The following is a 12,702-nucleotide window of genomic DNA, read 5'->3' on the forward strand; positions in this document are numbered from 1 at the left end:
GAGACTGACCGTTGCCCCCAATCCCTTGCAGAAAGCCCGCCATACCTGGGAGGTGAACTGGGGCCCCCGGTCAGAGACGATGTCCTGGGGAAAACCGTGAAGGCGGAACACGTGGTGCGTCAGGAGGTCCGCCGTCTCGGCTGCTGAGGGAAGCTTGGAGAGGGCCACGAGGTGGACCCCCTTGCTGAATCGATCCACCACGGTCAGAAGGCAGGTGTTCCCCTGGGAGGAGGGTAGACCAGTGACGAAGTCGAGCGCCACATGTGACCACGGACGGCTTGGAACGGGAAGTGGCTGCAAGAGCCCGGAGGGTGCCTGGTGAGAGGCCTTGCTGCGGGCACAGACCGCGCAGGCCAATACGAACTCCTTGACGTCGTTCCGCATGGTGGGCCACCAGAAACGACGAGCCAGGAAGGAGAACGTGCGATGGACGCCTGGGTGGCAGGCGAACCGGCTGGTATGGCCCCACAGCAGTACCTGGGACCGGACAGAGTCAGGGACGAAGAGACGACTCCTAGGGACGTTGCTTGGAGCACGTTGGAAGCATAGGGCACGCCTCACCACACCCTCGATGCCCAAGGTGATGGCTCCAACCACTCGGGCCTCCGGGATGATGGGAGATGGGTCCTCAGAGGGTGGAGCCCCCTTGGAGTGCATCCGGGACAGGGAGTCGGCCTTCGTGTTGCGGGAACCGGGGCGGAAGGTCAGCGAGAAGTCGAACCGACTGAGGAAACTGGCCCATCTCGCCTGCCGACCGTTGAGGCGCCTGGAAGCGCGGATGAACGTTAGGTTCTTGTGGTCCGTCCAGATGGTAAAAGGCTCCTCGGCACCCTCTAGCCAATGACGCCACTCCTCCAGAGCAGCCACGACCGCCAGTAGCTCCCGATTGCCGGTGTCGTAGTTCCTCTCGGCGGGGAGGAAGCGACGCGAGTAGAAGGCGCAAGGATGTACCTTCTGGTCGGAAGGAGAACGCTGGGATAGGACAGCGCCCAGGCCAGAATCCGAGGCGTCCACCTCCACGATGAACTGTCTCTTGGGGTCAGGGTGGAGCAGGATAGGAGCGGAAGTGAACCTTCTCTTGAGGGAGCGGAACGCAGCGCATGCCGCTGGGGACCAGTCGAACGGCAGAGCGGGGGAGGTCAGCTTGGTAAGAGGCTCCGCCACTTGGCTGTAGTTCCGGATGAACCTTCGGTAGAAGTTTGCGAACCCGAGGAAACTCTGTAACTCCTTCCGAGTGGTGGGTTCCGGCCAATCCTCCACAGCCTGGATCTTGCGAGGATCCGCTCGGGTCAAGCCCTTCTCCACGATGAAGCCCAGGTAGTCGACGGAGTTGGAGTGGAAACGGCACTTCTCCGCCTTGACGAAGAGCCGATTGTGGAGGAGGCGCTCCAGCACCCGGCGGACATGCAGGATGTGTTCCTCGAGGGTCCTGGAAAAGATAAGAATGTCGTCCAGGTACACCACCACGAACACCTCCAGCATGTCACGGAGGACATCGTTCATGAGTGCCTGGAATACCGCCGGGGCGTTGGTGAGGCCGAACGGCATCACAAGGTACTCATAGTGGCCCCTGGGGGTCTTGAAGGCGGTCTTCCATTCATCGCCCTCACGGATACGGACAAGATGATAGGCACTTCGGAGATCCAGCTTGGTGAAGAACGAGGCCTGGGTCAGTGGCTCGAAGGTGGAGCTCATGAGAGGTAGGGGGTATTTGTTCTTGATGGTGATCTCGTTGAGCTGACGATAGTCGATGCAGGGTCGCAGGTCCCCATCCTTCTTACCAACAAAGAAGAACCCGGCCGCCACCGGGGAGGAGGAAGGCCGAATGAGTCCTGCTTCCAATGACTCAGAGATGTAGAGATCCATCGCCTTCTTCTCCGGGACAGTCAGACTGTAGAGGCGGCTGCCGGGAAGGGGAGCCCCTTGGCGGAGGTTGATGGCGCAGTCATAGGGGCGGTGAGGTGGAAGGGACTGAGCCCTGGTCTTACTGAATACCTCCATGAGGTCGTGGTACTCGGGAGGAATGGACGAGGGATCCGGGGGCAACTCACCAGCCGGTCTCCGGGGCGGGGGACAAGACGCCGCCTGTAGACAGCGGGCGTGACAGGAGGAGCTCCAGCCCCTGATGGTACCGGAGGACCAGGCGATGTGGGGCTCGTGCAGCGCGAGCCAGGGCCTACCCAGGACCACCGGGACAAGGGGGGATTGGGTAATGAGGAACTGGATCCTCTCTACGTGGTTCCCAGCAATGGTCAGCAAGACTGGGCCGGTCCGTTGAGAGATGTCGGCCAGGCGGTGTTGGTCCAACGAAAAGATCTCCAAGGGCCTCACAAGGGCCTCAAGAGGTATGTTGGCTTGGGTGGCAAACTCGAAGTCGAGGAAGTTCTCGTCTGCCCCAGAGTCGATGAGGGCCTCCACCGTGGCACGTTGGTCCCCCCAGGCCAGGGTGACGCTCATCAGATGGTCAGGTGGTGCGCGGCGCTGGGAATGGGAAAAACGGCTCACCAGGATCTCCCGGGGTCTTGGTGAGCCCGATCTTTTGGCCGGGTAGGGCAGTCGGCGATACGGTGTCCCGCACCTCCGCAGTAGAGGCAGAGACCGGACCTGAGCCTTGCCTGACGCTCCGCCTGGCTCAGATGAGAGCGTCCCAGCTGCATGGGTTCCTCCTCGCGCACCGGACGGGGAAGCCTGTTACCATCAGTAGTGTTGGGGACGGGGCGTCCAGGAGTCCGGGGTGTTTCAGGAGGTGACAGTCGGGTCCTCTCGCGCCTTCTCTCCAGGAGGCGTCCGTCAATACGGATGACAAGGCTAAACAGCTCCTCGAGGGAGTCGGGCACCTCCCTGGTAGCGAGCTGGTCCCGGACTGCGTCACTGAGCCCCCTTATGAAGGTTAGGCGAAGAGCAGGTTCGTTCCATCCACTCTCCACCGCCGCCAGTCGAAACTCCATGACATAGTCCGTCACCCTGCTGCTCCCTTGTCGGAAGGTCCCCAACCGGGCTCCAGGGTCCAGACCTCGGGCTGGATGGTGGAAAACTCTGCGGAGCTCCGCCACGAAGTCTGGGTAGGAGAACAAAAAATCTGCTTCCATTGCCCAGGACTTGAATTGCAAGTGCGGTTCTGACCCCCTCTGTGTCGGCTGGGGTCGTCATATTGGTTGGTTCGTAATGTTGTGGTTTGACACCGACCCCAAACGCTACGACACAAGAGAGTTGGATTCAGAGTTGCCAAATACGAGGACTTGTTTATTTGGTAATAAGAATAAGTGAAACAGGGAAAGCAGGTCAACAAGAACAGGTACAATGAACAAGGGGCAAAGTTCTGCTGCTCTGCAGCTTCTCCCGGAAGGGTAGTCTTGGGAAGCAGGAGCAGACCTCTGTACCGCTCTGCAGAATTCTCACGGCGGATCTCTCAGATGTTGTGCAAGACCGAGAGAGGGAGAGAGGGAACGAGTCAGTGACAGAGCAGACTTGAAACGAGCAGGAGGACAGGGTGTAATATTCTTCGTGTTAAACAACACAGTGATGTGCAATCTTCCAAAAACAGCCCAAGTGAATATCTTCATGTAAACACACAGTGAGCAAAAATCCAAACACTGTCCAAATGTGAAACAATATCTTCGTGTAAACACACAGTGAGCAAAAATCCAAACACTGTCCAAATGTGAAATAATATCTTCGGCGTGAGCAAACACACAGAGGGAGGTGGAAGATCCCAAAAATATTATTCCATAAAGGAAAGAGCAAAATCGATAATGGCTGGGTGAGTGACTGTCTGACAAAAAGGTGGTAGACTTCAGTGTAAAGGTTACACACGAAAATCGGAAATAGGTCAAGACAGTCAATCTAGAAAACTCACCCAGACGAGCTGCGTAAAAGGAACAGGAACAACAGTGGAGGCGAGCGCGCGCCACGGAGCAGGTATCCAAGCGAAGGCTTCTAGGAATTCCTGGAGAACAGCACAGTGAAACAGCAGCAACGGGGAAAAACATCCAGCGACAAATCAAGACGAACCAACAACTTAGGGTGGGGAAAACGGGGTATAAATAATGAGGGATCGATTGATTGAAAAGCAGTGACAGCTGGGGAATGTGATTGACAAGCGTGGGGAAGAGAGAGAACCAATCAGCGACGTCTCAGATGACGTCAACGGGGAGAAACGTGTGAACGAGGGAATTGAAATACTTGACAGAAAAAATGAATGAAAACAAAGCGAGGGTGGTTAAAGGAACAGAACGAGTGAGAAAGCAAGGACAGAAACCTCACAAAATCGATCTCCTGTGTGGGTCTTCCTTCAGTAAACAGAAGGGGGGCCGCCGATGGCCCCCGTCGGTGTGGTCCCTTGATGAGTACAGAGGAGGGCGCTTTTGATGACCCCCCTCCTTGGCTGTTTAAGTCTCCTCTGAATGAATCAACATTCCTTCGTATACCATTATTGACCAGATCATATAACTGTGATAACTATACCAGGATTCTTAATTCTAAATATCTATATAGATGTTTTTATTGATTTCTTTATAGAGTTGTCAATCCAATCAAAGCCAATCAAGTATCATTTCAAGTTTCAAGTTTCAAGTTTCTTTAATAGAAGTACAGAATACTTTCATACAAAATGCTTCTTACTGTTACGCTCCAGAGACTGTGCTAGACAAGAAGTATCAAATAACATAGTATAGCATGTAAATTAGAAGTAGAAAATGAGGTCACAGTGTTCAGTATAGACATATGTACAATGTTCGATGCAGAATAGACGTAACTGAGTTACCATATAATATACAATACTATGCAGTGTACTAATGTACAATACTATATAGTGCAAAGCAGAAATGGGATGAGGTACAATTTAGGTACAATTTACAGTAAGGTGTACGAGTTGTAGTGCAATCCTTCATCAATAAATATAAAGTGTGGGGAGTGGGTGCTACAGTGTGTTTGTTTAAAGTGAGTGTGTGCTATAAAGTGTGGGGAGTGGGTGCTACAGTGTGTTTGTTTAAAGTGAGTGTGTGCGTGTGGATGTGTGTGCTATGTGCGTTTGATGGTTGTTGTGTAGTGTTCATTGTTCGTTGAGCAGCCTGATGGCCTGGGGATAGAAGCTTCTTCTGAGTCTTTCTGTGCTCGCCTTGAGACTCCGGTATCGCTTGCCTGACCGCATCAGTTCAAAGAGGCAGTTGTTCGGGTGGCTGGAGTCTTTAATGATTCTCTTAGCCTTGCCCCTGCACCGCTTGTTGTAAATGTTCTGGAGGGTGGGGAGCCCCCCTCCAATTGTGCGTTCGGCTGAACGTGTCACTCTTTGTAGTCTGCTTCGGTCTTGTGCAGTGCTATTCCCAAACCAGGAGGTGATGTTGCCAGTCAGGATGCTCTCTATTGTACATGAGTAGAAGTTCTTAAGGATCTTCTGACTGACTTGGAACTTCCTTAGGCTTCTCACATCATGCTTTTTCATTTAACTTTGAACCATGTCCTTATTGATTAATGATCTTTAGTCCTGTCTTATACTTATCAGAGCCAGTTATCTGGTCTCTGCTGTCGGTGCTGACATTTGCTAACATTTGGGTGTGACTTTTCAGTTCCTTTGTTAGTACATCTGCTAGCGGGGGTTGAAATAACTGTTCCTGCTGTTATCTGATGCAACTGTCTCTAGACTCATTCCTCCTTTAGCCCAGCAGCCCACTCTGCTGCTAAAAAGTATACAAGGCATAATATTATGGTTTTTCTAATTATTCACACATATTAGTTATGGAATTCAAGGTCAATATTACCACATTCCTCACTTTGGCAATTATTATTGTCATAAACAGTATATTGACTTGATTTTCTATACATACTAACCATACAACATAATAACAAAAATCATAATTTTTTCAAATTTTTCTCAATTTTTCTTTTTTCTCAATTTTTTTTTTCATTATTCTTTGGTACATATCATCAATGAGTTTTTGCTCCTCAAGGCTCATTAGCCAGAGGCCCACCTTTTAAACAACAACTTTTGGGTTTGTTGAAACCCATAAAACAATTTCTTTTAATCTACAAATTAAACATTACATTTAAAACCCAATTTCCTTAATCTATATGAACGTTTGTTTCCACACTCTTTTAGATCAGTGGTTCCCAAAGTCGGGGTCGCGACCCAAAGGTGGGCCGCGAGCAGCCACGGATGGGCCACGAGATGATTAAAAAAAAAAAAAAAAAAAAAAAATTTAATTTTTTTTGTCAGGCCACTGAACTTAGAAGCAGGCCAGGACAGTGTTTCTAGTTGTATTCTAAAATTCTATTCTATTGTATTCTAAAATGTGACTATATGGTTTTATATTAACTTAATAAATAAACAAAAACGAAAAATCTACTTATTTCAACGAACATTTCAAACTAAATAACAGATTATGCACATAAAACGCTGAAAACAAACGAAGCAACAATAGTATTTTAATGAGGCTATTATTATTATCATTATTATTTTGCAACAAGTTAGCCCTCTCATAAATAGCACATATAAATGAATAACTAACTTGAACTCGCTCTTTTATTTTGAAACCCCCCCAGAAAGGAAGTCATTATATTAGCTTTAGTGTTAGCTCCGGTTAGCTCCGAACGTGCAGTAGTTAGTAGTATATTATCAATACCAGCCATTGGATTACTAAATTGGGGAGGCTTTTAATCATCAAGGTAAGAGGATTTTAAGTCATGGTATCCATAAACTTCAATCGGTTCGGATCCTTTGAATGAATGAGAATGTAAACAAACACGGCTTCCACGTAGAAATCACTGACTGCGCCCAGAGACGAGTCGTTCGGCAAAAAAAAAATCCGAGTATATCTGCTTAGAAAACGTAATTGTCTAATTCAATTATTTTGTATTTCTCCACGTGGTAGATACACAGGTCACAACATGTTTACAGGAACGTTTTGGAGTTGTATTTGGAGTGTATTTGGTGACTGTAGGGCACTGTAGGGAACGTCAGGCTCTAAAACCCCCCCACTTCCAGTGATGAAGCTAAGCTACGCTAACGGAGCGACTGTTCCCTAAGCTAAATGCACACACAGAGACAAAAAAGGTATGTATCTTCTTGTCTAACTCCAGGGAAGATGTTAAATAAGCAAATTTCCCAACATTTTGGAGTTTTCCTTTAACAATTGTATGTATTGAGCATACTGTACCCATTCTGCAATCTGTTAATAAAGTTTTCAATCAATCAATCAATCAATGACGGCTCTCAGCTGGGCTGATGACTCTCAGCAGGGCTGATAGATGGCGTCGGAAGCTTCCCATGATTGTGACACAAATATTATGCTAACTTAGAATGTCACTATGAGCCCCTTGCTAGCTCTCAGTAGTGGGGCTAATTTCCATCCCTAATGACCCTTGTTGCTAGCTGTCACTAGCAAGTCTAAAAAAATTTTATTATGGTAGTAACAAGTTACAATCAAATGCTCCACCTGTACCATTGCAGCTCATGGAAGCTTTGTGTGACTACTGTAGCATTTCAGTGAACTCCTGGGAGATTTGTGTGACTACTGTAGCATATCAGTGAACTCCTGGGAGCTTTGTGTGACTACTGTAGCATATCAGTGAACTCCTGGGAGATTTGTGTGACTACTGTAGCATATCAGTGAACTCCTGGGAGCTTTGTGTGACTATACTGTAGCACAGGGGTCAGCAACCTTTTTGACATGAAGTGCCAGTTTGAAATATAGTTGTAACTAGTGTGTAACTAGTGTGCCATCAACAATATGACATGCATTGTAAAATGATTTTTCTCATAATCAGGTATTTTTAATGATATTTTTTACATTATTACATAATTATTGTTATTGTTATTATTAACAATATTATTATGATGGTTGTATCAACCCTAAATCTGAGTAGGGGCGGGGGTGCAATGCAGACAAACAGTTTTGCTTTACTGAGCTCCGTTATCTGGGGGCTGTAGTTGGTCACTTTAAGCTGCACACCGGAGCATCTTTTAATCCAGCTGTTTGCTGTTCTCTGATATTTTCTGACATTTCGTTGATGCGTTGCTCGACACTTCAAGCTGACATGGGGATATATTTTATCCTTGATTTGATTGTCTCTTTGTTTGGCAAGCCTTCAAACAAAACATCTGAGCTACAGAGAAAAGCCTCCTTGATATACTCGCCAGCAGTGAATGGCTTTCCACATTTCGCAATGCAATGAGCAATGCGATAGCTTGCTTCAGTTGCATGGTTTTTAGCAGTCGTGAACACTTTGAGGATGCTGGCTTGCTTTCCATAACTGGCCACGGCACGTTTAATCGGTTCTGCCTTAACTTTTTTGATGCTTCGTCTCAAAATGGCGTTTCACACCTGACGTTCTGCAAACTACATTTTCTAAACATAAAGTACACACAGCACGGTCCTTCTGACACACAAACCCGTAGTCGTCTGTCCACGAGGGCTGGAATGCCCGAATTTCCTTTGCTTTAACTTTCTTAGCGGGGGTTGCCATCATGAAAGACGGCACATACAGAATGCAACCGCAGCACTGTGTGATTACCTGGGAACTGCGCGTGGGCGCGGGAGGCCAGCTGACTGCTGACAGCTGAGCACCATGGGAACAGCTGTATAGCTGTCATAGGGGTGTGCAAAACAGTCGACTTACAAAAAAGAACCTGTGGGAGGATTTCAACAAGATAAATGCGACAACAGTGCAAAATATTTCACTATAATATTTCAAAGCGAAGTAAAAAGAAAAAAGTCTTATATTTTTTTTATGCTGCCCCCTGTGCCAATGAAAATGCCCCCGCGTGCCTATGCGGGCATGCGTGCCTAGGGTTGCCTACCCCTGCGTAGCATATCAGTTAACTCATGGAAGCTTTGTGTGACTACTGTAGCATCTCAGTGAAGTCCTGGGAGCTTTGTGTGACTACTGTAGCATATCAGTTAACTCATGGGAGATTTGTGTGACTACTGTAGCATTTCAGTGAAGTCCTGGAAGCTTGGTGTGACTACTGTAGCATCTCAGTGAAGTCCTGGAAGCTTTGTGACTACTGTAATCGGGGACATTGAATCATTGTGTTGTAGGGGTGTAACGGTACATGTATTCATCCCGCGAATTTACGGTACGGCCGTCACAGTGCGGTACATCCAGCCATACGGTGAATACGTCATGTCTTCTGTTCTCTAGTCTTCTTCAGTCTCGGCTTCACGTGAAATTAAATTCTCTCTATAAGTGAAAGTGAAACTAAGTTGTTGTTAAAAGTGCAGTAGGGAATACATTTACTCTGTAGATGCCTGAACACAGAATTACACCAGTATCACTGACTACTACGGCAAGCCTATAGAATATTATTATATTTAATAATAATAATTATAATAATTATAAATATATAATAATAATTATTAAAAAACAATCCTGTTGTACCGAAATCGTACCGAACCGTGACCTCAATACCGAGGCACGTACCGAACCGTGGCTTCTGTGTACCGTTACACCCCTGTGTTCAGGGCACGAAACTAGAGCCCGCCAAGCGCCATTGGCAGGCAGATTTTACGTTTGGCGAGTGAGACTGAGAGGTCTGTCCGCCATGTAGCGGGCAATCAAATAGTCATGTGAAAACCGATCGAAAATCATGATCCAATTCTTAGCGGAGTTCTCACTCGCTGTCTCAGCACAGACATGCAGCGAACTGCTCCTCCTACCCCTCCCGCACCCATGTCACCGTGACGTTAGTCTAGTCAGTGGGATCTCCGTGAGCTAACGTTAGCTACCGTTACAAAATTACCCAGTCAACTATTCACTTTTAGTTTAATACATGAGGCATTGTGTAACGTTATCCAGCCGGCTAGCTACTGATAGCTCCTGATATCAACAAATGCTCCAGCAATAGTCTAGTGCATAATACCTCCGTTGGCTAGGTAGCTCACGTTAGCTCACTAGTCACTACGAAATGTCCCAGTAAATTAAATAGTTCACTGAGGCGTTGTCTTAACGTTATCTAGCAGTAGCTACAGATAGCTCCTGATATCAATGTCTTATAACATGCGTATTCGAGCCCCTGGCTTCCATCGCATGAGGGCATGCTGAATAGGGTCCAGCTGCAGCGCCGGAGAATCCTTGCATGCTGAATGTAGAGTATAGGGTCCAGCTGCAGCACCGGAGAATCCTTGCTGGAGCTGGAGGCTACTCGAGTATACACACAGACAGTGGAGCTGTTTGCAGATAGCGAGCATTTTGACTTGTTGCGTGGTGGCGATGTCTCGCAGATAATACAACTACAAGTATGATTATATAATATAGATATTTTATTAAAATTTTTATTTTTTTTTGGCTGGTAAGAAATATGCTTGGCGGGTAGATTTTTCTCATCTACCCGCCACTGGCCGGTGAGTCAAAAAGTTAATTTCGTGCCCTGCCTGTGTTGTATTAATTACAGCATCATGAAATTATGTAGATGAAAAAATAGCAATACCTTGTCTTATAGGGACTGCTACCTTATCATTTGACACAACACAAGGAGTCAATGTCCCCGGTGACATCACTAATGGCCATATTCAAACTCATTTGCTCTCAATAACTAAATAAATGTCAAACTAAATGAATGTGTGCAAAACTGTTTTGGGATGTGTATGAGATTTATTGTATACATCTTTATTGTATATTTATTTGGTGATATGCCCCTTTAAAAGACAGTGTAGGCAATAGGCTGCAAGCAATCCACTTCTTGAGCATAAGATAAGCTGAATAACTTGATAAGATAACGATCAAAGTATCCAGGAAATACAAGACAGCTTGTGCCATGAATAGTTACAGTACTCGCCATCAACCGTTGCACCAACTGACATTTCTAGGCATGAAAGCACAGAGTTCTGTGTAGCTTTAGTGAGTTCCAGTGGTTAGGTCCCCAGGGCAGAGAGTGGGCTGGATGGTGTGATGCCAGAATAATGCTTGGCCTTGGAATATGTAGGAGCTGAGGCCTTGAGGGCTGTAGCAGCAAGGAGCAGTCTGCGCTGCCACCTCTCCGGGCTTCGTCCTCTAAGCTCATCATAAGCACTGGGCTTGGGAGAAGTAACTGTATCACCCCTGTCCATCTGGAGAATGCTTTTGTTAGCCAAAGCTCCAGTCTCACACACTAAACAAAGCTCTGAACAGAATGTATGGCACAAAGTGTTTCCACAAAAAGTATGGCCATTTGGGGATTTGAGTAAAACTGTGTTTGAAACCTGGTTATGTGTGATTTAAGATCTGTCAGAAGGAATGAGAAATGTGCATGATCATAGTGATGTTGAGGAGAGAGCCAAGTTTTACATTTGAATGTAAAGATGTTTCACTGACGCACCCACTTCCATGTCACTCAGAGGATACTTCTATCCTGCGTCAAGATGATGATGTACTTCATTGCACTGTACTCATCAGACAATACATACAATACAACAGTACATACAACATCATATCAAAAACAATATATCCAATAGCACACAGCAGCAACATACAATAACAGACGGCATGCACACACCTGTTCAGAGGCCTTCTGTTCAATGGCTGTGGGGATCAGGCTTTTACAAAAGCAGGATGTTCTGTCCCAGTGTTCTGTACCTGCGCACCTACTGGTACAACAGTAAGAGAGGAATAATACTCTGGCACAACAGTAGTAGATGAATAATGCTCTGGTACAACAGTAGTAGATGAATAATGCTCTGGTACAACAGTAGGAGATGGGTAATGATCTGGTACAACAGTAAGAGTAGATGAATAATGCTCTGGTACAACAGTAGTAGATGAATAATGCTCTGGTACAACAGTAGTAGATGAATAATGCTCTGGTACAACAGTAGTAGATGAATAATGCTCTGGTACGACAGTAGTAGATGAATAATGCTCTGGTACGACAGTAGTAGATGGATAATGCTCTGGTACAACAGTAGTAGATGAATAATGATCTGGTACGACAGTAGTAGATGAATAATGATCTGGTACAACAGTAGGAGATTAATAATGCTCTGGTACAACAGTAAGAGGAGATGAATAATGCTCTGGTACGACAGTAGTAGATGAATAATATTCTGGTACATTAACAACAGTAGGAGATGAATAATGATCTGGTACAACAGTAGGAGATTAATAATGAAATCAGACAATTATTCATTAATGGTAAGGCAAACATATTGTGTTTCTCAGAAACGAAACTCGATGATTCTGTAAAGGACCCAGAGATAGAATTTGAAAACTACTCAATAATCAGGAATGAAAGGAACAAGCATGGAGGTGGTGTCTGCATGTATATACATAAAGATACCAAAATCATTAACAGAACTGACCTGAATCATGAAGCAATTGAAACTGTATGGGTTGAAATCCTGTTCGAAAGGGTGAAGTACTAGTTGGCTCAATCTACAGACCGCCAGATCATAGTGGCTTTTATGATTCACTTGACGGGTGTTTAGCTGGAGTTGAGGGTGTAGAAAAAATTCTTATTGGAGACTGGAACACGGATATGCAACGAAAAGATGCACCCGTCTTCAAGTCCTTCAGTAGGTTTTGTGATCTGCACGGCTTCAGCCAGCTAATCACCCAACCCACACGAGTATGTGAATCAACACAGACTACCATTGATCTCATTCTGACCTCTGACAAGTCCAAGATCTCCAATAAAGGGGTTATAGCATGCGGGTTAACCGATCATTATATGATATTCCGTACCCGCAAAAAGCTAAAACAAAAGGCCGGCTGTCACGTCTAGAGACCTCAAAA

Source organism: Notolepis coatsorum (assembly GCF_963971535.1).
Source record: "Notolepis coatsorum genome assembly, chromosome: 20".
NCBI lineage: Eukaryota > Metazoa > Chordata > Actinopteri > Aulopiformes > Paralepididae > Notolepis > Notolepis coatsorum.